The sequence below is a fragment of the Protopterus annectens genome, chromosome 4.part0 (assembly GCF_019279795.1).
Source record: "Protopterus annectens isolate FY-2018-M chromosome 4.part0, PAN1.0, whole genome shotgun sequence".
Lineage (NCBI taxonomy): Eukaryota > Metazoa > Chordata > Ceratodontiformes > Protopteridae > Protopterus > Protopterus annectens.
Genome location: NC_056733.1, coordinates 1,053,772,815 through 1,053,790,543, shown reverse-complemented (window position 1 = coordinate 1,053,790,543; position 17,729 = coordinate 1,053,772,815).

Here is a 17,729-nt window from a genome sequence, read left to right as displayed (position 1 = left end):
GAGTTTCAGAAATCTTAATTTTTTTCTTACATTTTTTGCCCACATGCAACTTATCATCAAGGTTTGTATGGTTTGCTGCCATTGAGAGCATTTTTCATCTTATGAATAACACTCCCACCAGTGGTGATGGCATCACTCTCATCTCATTGGGGATCACGTACACCTGCTACTTCCCATGTACATACAGGGGCTACCATCACTGGACTGAGTGTCCATGCCCCCATCATTTCTGAACTGTCCCCATCTGCCTGACAAGCTTCTGCTCTCTAACAGGCCCTGTCAGTGGAGCCATAGTACAAACCAGGTGAGAAACCCTAGCCATCCTCTACAGGGGTAAGAGGTAGTATAAACCTGGTGAGAGCCCCTGGCTATCCTCTACATGGGGTAGGGGATAGGCATCCCCATCCTTATAGCCTGTGCTTTCAAGCACTCGAGGTGCTAGATGAGCTCTGGTCACAGCAGCTGTAGGCAGAGATGTATCTCTCTACAATACTAGTGCAAGTTAAGAAAGACTAATTTTAATTACTTGAATGTTTTTTCTTTACTTCTACGTTAAACATACACTGTCACATACACAGACACACAGACACACACATACACACATAGATCCATAGACACACACAGATGTAGAGACAGACAGATAGACAGACACACACACACACTTTCATATGTTGTACCATTATTAGCTCACATCAGTCGAATATGTTTATATTTGTAATGTCTTCCTTTGATAAAACCAAATTTCAATACCAGTTTTGTTTTCATTATTTTTTAGAGATAGTTGTCTTCCTGAATTTTGCTATGCTTACTTGCTGAATGATGTATAAAATCATTTAAAATAATTATTGATCTTTCATCCTTACAGAGTCAAGCATATTGCTATGAGCTATTTTTCAGTCGTTTGTAGTAGTTGTTGTAAAATATTACATTCTGAAAGGTTATTCTAAACAAGACAGGCATGACTGCATCTCACACTTACAAACTGTCTGTTATACAGATGTGGAAGTAGCCCAGAGTAAACACCTGGGCTCTCTGTAGTATTGCAGTAGCGAGGTTAAACATGAAATGGCCATCTCTGAAGCTCATTGATTTTAGTTTTGCCAGTGGGTATCTGAGTACTAGGGCCATCCTTAATACTGTCATAAAATTAGATACAATTCTGCCAAGTATGCACTATACATAGATACAGCACTGATTAAATTCACTTGTATTAATGTGATGGATGGAGCTATATGTTATCACAAGTGCTATTATCTAACTATTGTTTCTCTGACAGGAAAGCAAAGGTTGGGTTTCTACTGTTTCCACTATTATTATCTTCAGTCTGTTGGAAATGCACCAACATGCAATTATGTAGCATAATAAAAAAATATAATCTTAGGAATAATATAACGTCTGTAAAAGCAAAGTGTTTCAAAATGACTCTCATTTGACGTAATTATGAAAGTGAAGTCATTTTTTATTACAGTGAACTCATATGAATATTTCTTATTCAGTGAAACCTGATGATTATATTAATTAAATTGTGTACTTATTTACAGATAAAGCATAGAAGGGATAACTGGTTCACAGATATGTCTATAACATGCAAGACTCCTACAGAGATAACCAATTTATCATAAATCAATCAATTCATCATACCAATGTACTGGATATTATTGGTTTCAGTACAAGTCATCTGCCAATACAAGGAACATTTTATGCTCTTTTATATGCAACGTTATTGCTTTTTGCTAATAACATAAAGTTTTTAGCAGTATTATTTCTGTTCCCACATTGCTCAGTTTCTTGCTGCCATCAATAAAATATAACACGGGGTGTTTATGTGCATCTCAGGCTCAGAGCACATTTCATTAGGTATGCAAAATTTTCTATTGCATTATTTCTCTGCTCGTTATATAGTGAAATTATGATGCATGGTAAGAATATTGAAGGAAATAGAGATGAAATATTGCATTCCACAGAGTGAAACATTATTTTATTCTTTGTCAGTGGCATGTTATAGTCTAGCAGATAAAAAAATGCAGTCATAAATCTGTTGTATATAATGTCCTAGTCTACCATGTGCTATTAATGTTTCTAGTATAAAAAGATAAGGGAGATGAAATATGATCTTGTGTACAGAGTTTATAAAATTGCTGAAAAAACCCTAAAGTTTTAATTAAACATGATTGTTTTGCAAAGATGAGACAAATAAATGACCCATAACTTCTTCTTCTTCCTCTCCATTTTCATCCATCGTTCCACATCCACATTTAGTAAACTGTGTTACCATGAAGGCATAACAAACTGAAAAAGTACAGTTTTTAATCCCCCCCCCATCAGGCTCTTCACGTTTCCTGCTGTTAATGGTGGCCCCATTTCAAACACCTCGATCTTCCTTGTTCAAAAAATTGTTATATATGTATGCTCAGTTACCATGCTTTCTAATCCTGCCCCAATAAAATAGTTTTAGAAATCACAAAAACTAATTTCTGCACTCATTTTAGCCATTGTCCTTATCTTTGGTGACATACACCCAAATGCTGGTCACATGTCTGTCCTATCAGCCGCAAGCAATTGTCAGTTCCTTGCTTGAACATCTGTAGCATAAAATAATAAATAGATGCACAACCAGAAACATAAATTTTTCAACACAGCCTCAAAATATTGGGCATTACTGAATCTTGGCTTGAGGGGAAGTCCTGGTTTATACCTTACTTCTGTCTTAAAATAGGCCCCAGGATTCATGAAGCTTGCACCAGGCACAGGCGTAGCGTAGGCGGAATAATGCCAAATATGGCTGTCAAGCGATTCAGGTATGATCCAATACCACGTGCACTACCGGCGTACGCCAGAACTGCGCATCCCTCGGCATAGGAATGCTAATCACCCCATGCGCAGTGTCACACCATGCAAATGAAGGCAGATAGTGATTCCTGAAGTGGTGCAGGTGTAGCGTAAGCCCACGGAAATGTAAACCAAAAAACACGGTTTACATTTTCCCAAACAGAACATCGGAGCTATGGAAGCGGACCAGACTCATGTATTACAAAGTTAACATATGCCAATGGCGAAATACACAGCCAATGGCATAAGAAAAGATGCACAACATCTAAAAAGCAACATTTAATGTCATGTCTACAGTAACGCACAGTACAACCGCAGGCCATGTGTGCGCAAACTGGAACATAAAGAAATTATATAAAAATGTCATAAAATCGCAATGTAATACAAATCAGGTTTACACCATAATACACAATGGTAGGCATGGAACACCACAACCAAGGTGCAAGGGTTGCTAAGGGCCTGCGACAGTGTTCGGCACGGTAACTATGAATTAGTAGTCAATGCCATGCAAATGAGGCAGATAATACTGAATCGCAAATGTCCCGCCGGATGTACCATACGGCGCAGCGCTATAACACCGAGGAGTGGCTCAGAGGAGATACATGACATCAGCAGAGGGGTGTGCCACCATAGCAGTAAGCACATTGGAGCAATGCAAATCTGGCCTGGACATTGCTAAACAAAGCTGCAGGACAGGGATGGGGAGGAAGGTATAGAATCGTTTAGCTGAGAGCACACATGGTGCCCAAAAGCGCATGTGTATGGGGATGAAAACGTGCCCGAAACCCAGTAAGCGGATGCATGCGCCACGAACAATAGCACAAACAGGAAGGTCAGGGGAAGAAAAGAAGGAAATGCCAAAGTAGGGTAATTGGCGTACTAATGAGCAATCAACACCAATCAACTCACGGCGGCCAATCGACGGCAGCTGTCAAGTCTGCTCGCAGAAAACCTGCAAAACAGGATAGGGGAGGCACTGGAATGCAAAGAAAGGAGGGGAGGCATTGGATTGCAAAGATAGGAGATCTGCCATAGCAGAGCAAAGCAAACCAACAGTAGACCGGCAATAGCACACATTACGCAAGATACGCCAGGTCTAGGAAAGTACAAATGAAAGCAGGCTGCTGGATGCATGCCAGAAAATGGTAGGTGGAACATGCAGAAATGTAAAGGGAAGGTCAAGAGGTAATACACAGCAGCCAAATGTAATTCAACAACAAAGGCACCACAATAGTAGTTCCGGTAGTAAAACACATAAGATACCCTGTAGCTACGATCGTACATACACACCCTATGACATCATCGGTGTTCACAGCACAATAGTATAAAGTGTGAAAGCACCCTACACACACCTGTGAATTCCCAAACACTGCACCATAGGTGTAAACACATGGGGAACTTTTAAAATGTACATGCTGGGAGCTGCCATAGCTGTGATTCATCAGCATGTGTTAGAGACTGACGGTGTTGTGGAGGATGATGCCGACAACGACCACAGGCCCCGGAGGAGGAGAAGAGTGTTCAGACCAAGGGTAACCTACCAGGGGCTACATGATCTGGAGGTAGTAGAGCGTTACAGGGTGGACAAGGACATCTTACAGCAAATAGTGGAGCTGTGTCAGCCACGCCTGAGAACCAGAAATAACAGAGGGGAACCCATCCCAGTGGACACGAAGGTATGTATAAGCATGCGAATACTAGCCAAAGGTACCTTTCAAAGGCCAACTGGAGATATAATGGGGATCTCACAGGCATCAGCATCCAGGGTACTACACCAGTTCCTGGATGCCATGTTACCACATGCCAATGAGCATATATACTTCCCCCGAACTCAGGAGGAGTTGGCCAGCAATGTGCGTCACTTCCACCATGTGGCACACTACCCGGAGGTACTGGGTGCAATAGACTGAACGCACATACAAATCAAGTCACCACCCGGTGAGCATGGTAGATGCTACATAAACCGCAAGGGATTCCACTCCATCAACTGCCAGGTCATGTGCAATGCCCAGGGCATTATCATGGATGTATGTGCTTGCAGCCCTGGAAGCTACCATGACTCCCATATCTGGCATGCCTCACAGCTGTATCAGGTATTTGTCAGGGGGGACATCCCACATGGCCACCTTGTGGGGGATGCTGGCTATGCACTGGAGCCGTGGATGATGACTCCCATCAGAAATGCACACACACCCATGCAAGAACGCCATAATGAGGCACACGCACAAACCAGAATCATCATAGAGCATGTGTTCGGGATGCTGAAATCACGGTTCCGGTGCTTGGACACATCTGGTGGAGCCTTGCAGTACTCTCCAGGCACGTGTGCCCACATCGTCATAGTATGTGCTATGCTACATAATATGATCCTGCGGAAACAGCTGCAGCAGGGACAAAATGGTGAAGGCCCTCATAGCCCACCGCAATTGCCAAGGCCATCACAGGCACAGAGGGATTCAGACCATGAACACACCATGCCAGCCCCAGTAGGCAGATGGAGGTGTGCCCAATATGCCTACGCCTTGGCAAAGGGGGAACGTATAGCACATACTCTGACAGTGTAGGCCCCTACGGACTGACACACCTCTCCACCTGCACACACAGTAAAATGGATGGCACACAAGCACGACCACCTGTAAATTGTAATGTATAGGTGGCCCACTGCTTGAATCCTACATAGGCAGCCCTCAAACATTGTACACACAACAGCTATTGGAACAAGGAATGTCAACACCTGAACAGTACATGTGCCTATCAGCATATGGTGGTGCTGTGTGTATAGGTTCCCAGGTACATCGGTAGGTACACGGCCGATTGTCAGAGGCCATACACCAAATGGGGCAAACAGTGTCCGCTGTTGCCACAACATCGAGTAACCAACTGTAGCGTAGAGGAGCAGAGGCAATCATGGGAGCACATGTGTGTAAGCACTGTTCTGCACACACTCAGCACAGAGTCCCTGCTGCGTTAATGAGGGGCTCCACATAATATAATCATGGATTTTGTGTCAAGGCATGGGGTGTACCCATGACAGGTATTCGTCACCCCAGCATGCTCCACCCACAGTCGTTTGAAGGTGTAGCACAGTATCGTGTGTGGCTCACTGAGATATACATACCCAATGCCGGAGCACATCCAGTAAACATCACATGGACATACCATTAACTGGACTCATCAATATGTAAACTAACTGAGTTACCCATGTGAGTGCAGTATGGAGTAACAGCCGTAGTATACTCCACGTACAAAATGACATAACACGTGTACAAATCCCAGATGGCCATATGTTAAATGCAGTGACCATCGTGCATGTTCCCGGTCCCACGTCCTGCAAGGGATGTAATGTAATCCTGAAGGCACGAGTAATGCATGTCGGATGCAGGTCAGCAGATCATGTTTAGCACACGTTATCGGGAATATGCATTGCCCACTGCTGGTAAGCGACGTTTAAATATGACTATATGGATATGCGTGAAACAGGGATAAGCTACTCCAAATATAGCGCAGATCAAGGTCAATGATGTCCAGAACAGGTGAAACCAGCATTATTCACCCCTGTACTAATAGCGCCTGCTCTGAAGGGTAAAACGACCACTGCCAGGTGTAGAACACGCAATCATATATCGAATCACCTAACACTATTGCTAGGAAAGATGTACCTATGGTAGGGTTGCCACCTCTTCAAATAACTAATGTGGGACATACGTCAGATGTCTGCAGGCCGACACATACACCCGGCCAATACGAAAAGCAGAACTGCACTGTTTTGCCTAGATAAAAGCTCATTCTTGTAATGTTGACTTACTTATTCTGTTTGTTGGTTCAGATACAGAATAACTGTTTTATGCGATTATAACTTAAATTAGAACTCAACAAAAGGTCACTGTTGCGAATTCAAATACAAGCAACACTGGAACAAACTTGGTGGACAGTAGTAAAAATTCTAAGGCTACAGTGTCTAATTCAAGTTCTTTGATCAATGACAACAATGTTGGTTGTTTGGATTCTTTTCAAACTGACAATAACACAGAGGCAGTGACAAATAACAATGTTAAAGGTCCTTTTTTAGTGGACAGTGCAGGTGTAAAAAGACTCAAGGTGGACGAACAAAGTCCAGACAAGGAACAAAGGCAGAGCGAAAGGGAAGAAGAAATACTGAATTTCAGTATGGACTTTTAAATTGACTGACACTGTCATTTCTAAGGACATGATCTCTGTGTTGAAAAAGGTTTTCATTTATTCCCAGTAACAAATGTGATATAACTAAACTTATTATAGATTTCAAATTGTACTGTAGAAAGTTGAATTTGAAGTATTTTTGACAACACCAAACTGGTTGATAAAATGAAAAAACAGACTTATGTTAGAAGTACCTACAATCCTTTGTTGAACACGACATTAGCTGTGTTTAACAAACAATGAGAAAGATTTCAGGTACATCAACAGGAATTCAAACATTGTCTTTAACCTTACAGAAGGAGAGTTTTGGCTTTAGAAACTATGGCAAAAACAGGGAACAACGTATTATGAAGGCAGACAAGGGTGGAACATTTGTCATTATGACTCAAAATGATTATTTGTGCAACATTAACAAAATGTTATCAGATACTAATAAGTATGTTAAAGTTGATACAAATATCATTCAAAAAAGTTTTGCAAAATTGGATAGTCATCTATTAGACCTGTTTAGTGAAGGTAGTATTGATTATAACACATACACCTTTTTGTACACTGAGTTTCCAAGAATGGCCAAACTTTTTGGAATACCAAAAGTACATAAGCAGCAAGGTGATTTGAAATTTAGACCTATAATTTCAGCTTCAGAAAGTAAAACTGAAACCATTTCTGTTTGGTTGGATGACATATTTAATCCAATTGTACAAAGGTCAAAATTTTATTTAAGAGACTCTTGGCACTTGTTAGAGCTTCTAAGGGATAGCAATTTGGAGAATGTACATGGTGAACTAAATTTTGCTTCCTTGGATATAGAGTCACTTTATACCAGTATTGATCAAACAGTAGGAATAGAATACTTGAGGGACTTTTTAAGTGGATACACAGATTTTAACAACACTAAAATTAACACTTGTTGCACTTATGGAATGTGTGTTAGAAAATAACTTTTAAATTTGATAACAATTTGTATAAGCAACTTTCTGGTGTTGCCATGGGGTCCAGAGTGGCACCCAGTTTTGCAAATTTAGTCATGTCTTCTTGGGAAGTCAAACATTTGGTAAGACATTTTCAAGATCAGAATGTTGTCTTCTACAGAAGATATATAGATGATTTGATTTTCCTATGGAAAGGTGACGAAGAAGGTTTCAGGACTTTTGTTTCCCATTTAAACAAAACTACCGATTTTTGAATTTCACCTTTGGTAGTTTTGGAAAACTATCAATTTTTAGATTTGAGTTTGACTTTTGATTCAACTGAACACAGATTTAGTAGTTGTATTTTAGGAAACCAACATTTGTTAACCAATATTTACACTTTGATAGTTTACACCCCATGCATATGAAAAGAGGTGTAGTGAAAGGTCAGTTCATCAGACTTAGTAGGCTTACTAGTGAAGATGATTGCTTTATTAAGGAGACAAGTGATTTAAAGCAGTTTTTTATAGAAAGAGGTTATGATTGTGGTTGGTTAGGTCATATTATTGAAGAGGTCAACATTTTGAGAACCAACAAAGCTAATCCTATTCTTACAAGTTTAGTGACTTTTAATTCTGGTAGGAAGAATGTTGATATTAATGACAAGTTTTGTTTGTCATTTCCGTTACCTATTTGTAACGAAATGAACATCATTAAAGAAATTGTCATTAACAATTGGAAAATTGTTCTAGGTAATTTTGACTTAGCCAAGGTTTTAGGTATTTGTCCAGTATTTACATACAAAAAAGTGACAAATATCAAAATGATTTTAGAAAGAGAGGACAAAGGTGGCATACTTTATACAGGAAAAGTTGGTACATATCCCTGTATGAGTTGTAAGCAATGCAGGTTTATTAGTGGTACTTCTAGCATTTTTTTAAAACATGTAAAGAAAGACATTACTGTTAAAGGACATTTTACTTGTAAGACTGATAACATAGTTTATATTGCACAGTGTTCTTCATGTAGTCATTTTTATATAGGTAAAACCATTAGAACACTGTGCAAACGCATTTATGAACACAATTTAGCCATAAAGAAAAAAGATGTTACCAATGCCTTGGCCAAGCATTCCTTAAACTGTGTTTCCTTTAAAAAGTTTATTTTTTCCGTTTTGGAAAGAGTAGACAATAGTATTTTCAGAGGGGATTACAAGACATTTTTAGAATGTAGGGAGGCTTGTTGGCAAATTAGGCTGAATGCAGATGAACTACCAGGCCTAAATGATGTCATTAGTATTAAAAGTTTTTTGGCCTTGCAAAAACTGTAATTTAAGATGTAAAAAATCTTTTTTTACATTTAATTTTTTTATACATCTAATTTTTTATACATTTATATTGTTTAGTGTATTATTAACATATAGTTATACACTTTATATATATATATATTTTTACATTTGATATACATATATATTTAAATATGTTTTTTTGTATTAATTGATTAATTAAGTATAATTGATTTAGCTAAATTGATTAATTAGAGACAGTATATAATTATTGTTGTAAGAAATGGGTGCTTTTCTGATGAAGTTCTTGGCATTAAATGAGAACGAAAACGTTAAGAAGGTTTGCAGTCTGGTCTTTGCTGGTCTTTCTAGCTATTGGTGGACTAAATCAAGTTATCAAGTTTTGGTTCGGTTTGTGAATTTATAGGAAATAAGTATGTTCTAAAATCACAGGACATTTGCCATGTTTACAAATATTTTGCAGGACACAACTGCCAAAAGAGGGACTGTCCCTTGCAGAGTGGGACAGCTGGCAACCCTAACCTATGGCAGGTGTGTAATGTGACAGGTACAGACACAAACGCGTCTGCGGTCAGGAAACAGTATACACCAAGTGCACAATGAAAGGTGTAGCTTGCCTGTCACTTTCCCGTCAGATATATATATATATATATATATATGGTTCTACCTGACATAGTCGAAACCACACAACACCGACAACCACATCACCGACACCACATATTCGACAGTCCATAAACACGAAACCACACATAACCGACAGCGAAATAACCGGTACACAAACACGAAACCCCATACACTGCACACCACAATAACAATTAAAACAAAACACATCCCATTCCACAAACCACACACACAACACAAGCCCACCAAATTCCTTAAAAGCTCACACTGAACTTTACCCTAACCCTAAGGTCCGTCACTATCGCACACTTACCTACCGGCTCCTAACCTAACTCACTTAAACCCGCCCTATCGCTCCTAACCCTAACTCACTTAACCCACCCTATACCTCCTAACCCTAACTCACTTAACCCACCCTATCGCTCCCTAACCTAACTCACTTAACCCCACCCTATAAACCCCTAACCTAACTCACTTAACCCACCCCTATCCCCACAGACCGTCAATCTCCACACTTGCCTGCTCGCACTTAACGTCCGTCACTACCGCATACTCACACAGCCTTTCCCATGTCGGCATCTCGGCGTTGGTGTTGTCATCCGTCATGGGTCTTCTGCATTGTCGATGTTCCACTTTCGCGACCAAGCGTCGGTCTTCTTCGTTTTCGATCTTCTGGAGCTCCGAATTTCGCTGTCGGTCTTCTGCGCTGTCGACGAAGTCAGGTAGAACCATATATATATATATATATATATATATATATATATATATATGTACACATATATACATATATATATAATACAGATAGAAAGGGCGATAGAGTGATATATGTTGATATATACGGATTCAGCGATATCTGCAAATATATATAGATAGGTCAACGACATTCATAACACCTTGGAGGTACAAATAATTAGGATACCGCCAACTATGGAATGTGTAACATACCGACATGCGTAACCATGAGGCTGAAAGACTGAAAGAACACAGTACCGGAACAGTACAACCGCGAGTAATAGTATGATGATATGAATGGATAATTAGTCACCGCTACCGGTGTTGCGGTCCACGTAGGTACTGTGTTCAACTGTATTTGTGAGTGCCGTAGTCTGTGTATGCGTGTGTTGAGGGTGCCGTGTGCGTCCCCGTGTGACTGTAATGTGTGTGTGTCCGCATCATGTGTCTGTTAGTGCCAACTCGGAGGTAGATCATTACGGTAGGTGTGGGTATAGCTAGCCATAGGCATACGGTTACCACCTGTCCCACATTAGGAGGGACAGCTCCTCCCTGGGCAGGTGTGTCCTGACATAAAACATTACAAAGGGCAAATGTTCGAGATCGTAGGACATTAATATGTCCCATATATAATGTAATAGTAGCATTAAATAGTTATGCCTGTATGTAAGAAACGTGAATGTTACATGCAATATGATATGTAGCCAAAGTCCCACAACAATAGGCATGTATTGAGGATAAAGGTATGTGCTATCCTGTGTACTGACTGTGGCTATGTGTTGGCCTGTAACACCGCTGTGTGTCCTGGAAGTGTCCAACAATGGCCATATGAAAAGGTGGCAACCCTTGGCAAGGAGGTTCTGTTACCAACACAACCGCAATGACTGCAAATATCTGGGACAGAAATACACGGGATAGCTGTCATGTAGGCATATCGCTTTACATATCGCTGCAATTCCAGAGGTATGGAAGTATCAACCTCACCTGCATACTATATAGAAACCAATTAACAATGGCCCAATGTACAATCCCATAACATAAGTCTACTAACTGATAGCTCTTTAATTAGGGACGGAGCCCACACACATATATATGGAATATGTAGAAATGCAAGCCCCACAAACCTGTATATGCTACGTACACCCACCGACATCCCCCACACTAGAAACTATAGCAATACAGACTGTAATAACAGCACAAACATCCAGTCAGTCAATTACAACTGCAGAACCGTCAACATACCTTGTGAGAGACGCAATTAAAGGCACCATGCAAAATTGCAGCCATTGTATAATGGAACAAATGGCGATGTTACAGGTTTTGTTTGCAATAGTCCATTAACAGACGTTGGAATGACAGGTACACCCACATGTTGAACCACATACTCTAGCTGTCACACACAATCCACGGGGGACATGAATCCAAAGTATACTTGTCTCTATGCATAGCAGTTGCAATTACACATAACAAAACGCAATACAGGCCGTCTTCCTGAAGGTAGGGCAAATGGGCAACGCCCAAGTGCAGAAGTCAATTATACCCCACTGTTGCCGCATAATTGGCGAATGGAGTAGCAGCACAGCTGATATGCAAGTAATTAATCACTCAGAAACACCAATAGGCAGCAGGAAACCACATGTTACAGGTATCGACGTATATAAGGAAGACTTGCCAGACATTCAAACCGTATGCTCATACAAAATACCCATGTAAGCAGTGTGAGAGAGATAGAGACGAAAGTCCGTAACGATAACAAGGTATGTAAAACACTCGGTATGTAAGTATATGTATAGCATGTTTTGTATTAATTATCTACTGCATGTATAGCCTGGTTTGCATTAATTAAAAGTGTCCGCAATGCATAACATGGGAAAAGGTATTTATGTAGTGATGTCTTGCTGAGCATACTTAAGCTTGTAGAAACTGTGCGTCCAGCAGTGGGCCACAAGGTACACATCACAGACACCACAAGGGATGCTACATGAGGGCTTTAAACAGAACAATTACATACAACCCGCCATCAGTGATAGGGTATGTCCAACAAGTACGTGTCATAGCCGGGGATAGTATATGTTGATATACTGTCACAGTAGGCATGTGTATGGGCATATAACGACAATGACATGTCTAAGGTGGTCTGCTGTGCAAGTATGCTTTGCATTATGGGATACTATGTAAAATATGTGTAATGTATAGTATTGTAGGTAGATATGTCAGATATTCTACACAGCATAACAGGCATATCATGCATACCAAAGGTATTGTCTATTGGCATGTACAATAACAGGATACATATGGCTTGTAGGCACGGGACATTGTAATAGCATGATAGCTAATCTAAATGGAAGGGCTAGCAAGTAACCATGCACAAAGGACATGTAATAGCTTCACAGGTTCATACTGGGGTACTATGCAGTCTGGCAAGTCTATGTGTAAGCACAACTACAGTGTTCACACCAGTGGCACCTCTCTAGGGTAGTGTCCTGTGATCAGCAGAGCCATGTGTTCCCTGCACCTCTGCACAGTACAGCCACTGCAGTGATCCCTGGTGTACATGTGTCTCCCAAACACCAAGGGAGGTATCACATGAACAGTGCTACTGAGTGTCCCTGCGAGATGTACATAGGAGTCATGTTCCAAAGCATGGTGAGTGTCCGGTTTGGGAATGTAACCCTCAAGCACATCCCACACATTGTTGCGTGTGTGCACATATCCATGAGCATGTTGCTCACAGTGGCATTTGCGTATGTCGCGTATGTGGAGTATATCCATTAATATTGTTGTGATCATGGGCCCTGTCTGTTCAGCAGAGGTCACCCCGGAGTATGTAGTATGCAAATGTGTACAGACATGGTGTCCATAGTTCAGCCGCATACCTTAGCTGTCGGAGCTCAATAAACATCATGGCGTGTTAATGTTGTGGTATGTAAAGTTGTAGCTGTTGTGTAAGGTACACCCTAAATGGGGTGGTGTACCCTTGAATGTGTGTAGAAGTCTTGAGTTCAGAGGTACAATGGGTGCCTATGTACCAGCTACACCCAGTACAGATAAGTGTGGCAATGTAGAAGGATATCCATGCCACAGTGGCAATACGGTAATCACAGGAGTGGGTGTGACATACATGTGTACTACAAACATGTACAATGTGACATGTATGTAGGGGACTACCACCTATGTGATAGTGGGTGAATGGTGTAATGCAAAGGTGATGTCCATGGACCTTGTGTCATGCAGCTTGAGGCCATGATATTCATATCAGGTATCTGTCACAGTGACACCCATATAGATGGATTCAGTATCAGCTGGTGGATCAATCATGGTGCTTTGTATGCAGGGGTTTGTAAAGCTAGGCAGGGAAGGTCCCTCTGTGCTAGCCTGTACCTCAGGGAAGCATATACTGAACATGAGGAGCCCAATGACTGAGGACTGTGGTATGCCAAATGTAACTGAAATGCAGTAGGTACTATGGTATGCTACCCTCATTGTGTGTGTCCTGTCCATGAGCCACGTTGCATAACATCCACAGACATAGGGTATGATGTGCAGGTGGATGTGTATGTTGTCAATACCAGAATGGAGAACAGTGCTGAAAGGCAATGAGAGGACCATGTAGGATGTGTGGACTCCCGTACCATCATCAACTACCCTGGTAACTGTATGAAAGGAGTCCACCAGGACTGGCCCTAACAAGTCCAACCTGGGTGGCATCAAAGGACCAGAGCCCAACAATGTCTCTGTGAATGACGTCCTTGATGATGTGCCCCATAGCCATGCAGAACAGTCCAGGCAGGTGTGTAGGACTATAGTCCCACTCATGCATTGTGGTGCCACCTGTGTGGAGTGTGATAAATGCTGCTGTGTGCCATTCAGGGGACACAATGTCTGATACAAGGCTATTACTGAATATGTTGGGAGGTGAGCATTGAATGTGTACATGAGACAATTGCTCTATTGCCACATGTACGATATATCCATCATATAGACAGGCAATAGCACTGATACGTGACAGTTGGACATGCCTGTATATACAACCATGTCTCACAGGATATGTGCGTTATGTGTGTACAACAGCTGATGTACCATAAGCAAGCTGGAAATTTTAGGACAGCCAGTGTATCTGTGGGAAATGGTGTGGAATGGGTGCTATATTAATCAGTAGCTCATGACATGCTCACAAGTTCTGAACAAGTGCCTAGCATGACCATACAATACAGATAGCGTGTTGGATAATATCAACCCACAAGTGGTGACAACAGTCATAATGGGTGGCACCGCACTATAACCCTGCTGCGTATGGTGTGCATGTCCATGAACCATTATCACTATAGATGTTAGCAGTACAGATGTACAAGACAGTACGGATGTTTGATTACAAATACCTTTGTATGTCACAGGAGTGTTCTACTAGTGGCCTGTTGACAGACTAACAACTACAAAAGGTGCCAGAGTGACATGTGCATATCACACCAGTGCCAGCTACAGTAGAACAGGGTTAATGTGTTGTACTCCACCCTCATTGTAGCCCATACCACACAGACAAATGTTAGGCATCTGTGTATGTAAGGATGTGAATGGCCATGACCTATGAGGAATAGCTGTGTCAGTGTTTTGAACAACATACAGAATGGGCTGTGTGGGTGAGGTGTGTGACATATGTGCACATTCCGATGGATGATATCAGCATTGTCACTGCTAGGTGAACATCCCTGTACCCATTAACTACAACCTAGGCTGTGGTCAACATTATGGACACTGTGTAAGGGATGGTGCTGTGCAGTACACCTCCCTGCCTTGGTGACGTCTCCAGGCCCCTTGGGTAGTCATACGAGGTACCCATGTCATGACAGGGTGCCATCCATGAGCACGGAGATCATTGGACAGGCATATACAGCACTGGGGTGACCAATATTGGATCACATATCACCTTTAAGGGGTAATGGCCATGCGTGGATGGGCGATACCAACCTTCAAATCCTCACCTCCACTATGCAGCATGCTGTCTACCTTGCATAAAGACATTTGCTACACCATGATGATGGACATGCTACATGTCCATATCCTGATCTGTAAGACATACAACATGGACAGCCACCGTCCTAATACTAGGATCGCCACATGCTGGACAGATCCCTGTGCCATACATGTGACATACTCCCGCCAAACCATGCAACCCTGTCCATCAAAGCTGCACATGTCATCCCAGTCATACATGGTGTGATGGCCGCATGGTAGATGGAGTATCAACTGTTCGGATCAGTAATGTGGCACTGATGCACCTCGCGGTGGCATACTGGCTGTCTGATACAGCTAGGAAACCTTTCCCATACATGCTATGGTTGATAACCATCCTTGCGAATGATGTCCGACTAGCCATTGTCCCATGTCTATCACATGTGCAACACAGGCGATCCGTGGCAGGATGTTGAACAGCTGTACAGTGCTGTGTAGATGTATATGGCAAAACACATGCATGTCCAGGTGTCCATGCGTATGTGTGCATTGTCACTGCTCAAGTCCATTAAGGCTGTGTCTGTGTTGATATGTGACATATACACAGCATCAAGGTCAACAGCATTACCGTGGACACATCCAGGCATGTGCAGATAGGTAAGAACACCAGTGCAGGCAAATAGACATGCCCACATCAAGACAGCATTCACATGGAGTATGAACACTGTAATGAGGTGACACACATATATGGTGATGATATCCAATGCATAACGGGTGTTACATGTGTGTGACACAAACACGTCAGTCGTGTCAGTGTCATGATGATTTGCAAAGATTACTGTGCAGATGTACTAGATGTCATTGAAATGTATGTGCAGCAGTATCTCTGTACATCTCTGAAACTGTGACCTGTCACCATAATTATGTCTTACAGATAATGCCTCGTACACGCCTTCCAGCGTACAGCCACCAGGAGGATAATGTCCTCATCCCGTACCTCCATGAGAACTATGAGGTGTTGTTCAGCCATGTGCCACAGCATGCCCAGCAGCGGGATGACCTGTGGCAGGATCTACGCAGAAGGGTGAACGATGTGGGTGGCCATAACCGCACCTACCAGCAGGTGCACAGACACTGCATGGACTTGATACGATATGCAAAACAGCATGCCACTGAAATTGCCAGGGAACAAGGTGGAACAGGTGGTGGACCACCAACCCAGCCCCCACTCACACACACCGAGGAGCTACTGGCCAGTCTGGGGACACCCTCAGAACAGCATCCACACACACTAGCTGCCATCATGGAGGTGGGTGTCTCCCAACCAATGAGCCTGGAGTTGTCTGGTAAGTCAGTACTGCACATATGGCTATTATATCCCATTTAGTTGCATGTGTCACTGTACATTATGTAAAGTAACACCATATGCAAGGTATGTGGACACACATGCTGCATACTACAGTATGCTACCCTGTGTATGCACACATGTGCATACTATATGCTGTTATACAGGCAAATGTGTTAACATGCACAGTGCACCCTGTGCCTGTCAGACAGTCAGGGATAATGTTCATACTGCTGTGTCACCCCTATATAGGTACCTCTGGCGTGCCGCACAGACATGAGCCCATTGCAGGTGAGACTGTCATCAGTATCAGGCATGTTAAAGCATAGATCTATTTGCCATGTGGCCAGTTAACAGTTGCACACTTGATGTTCGTTCCAGTCACGATATACAGGTCACATCACCCATCATTCACACAGGCCACCCATGTGCAATATATACAAGTGAAATGATACACCGACTTGAAACCACAGTAGTTGTCATTGCTACATGTGTGGTCAGCTGTGCATACAACGGTGGAGGTGTTCTACAATGGAGGCATATGTAGTATGCATTTGAACAACATGTGTGGTATGCAAACAGTACCACACAGTGAGCTGTGATATGGGCAGCCCACAGGTGTCACCATTGTGTTATATGCCCCTGCATTGGGTGCACACATTGTGATGTGCCATCTGACATGTCCCAGACACGTAGTGTTCTGGCTGCAATATTGTCACACTATCCCATGACCCATACCCCACATACCATACATACAACCCGTTGTCTGCATAGCCCTGTGGATGGTGACATATCTGACATCTATGGGTGTATGTCATATGGGACAACACAGACATGTGAGATAGATGGCCATCAC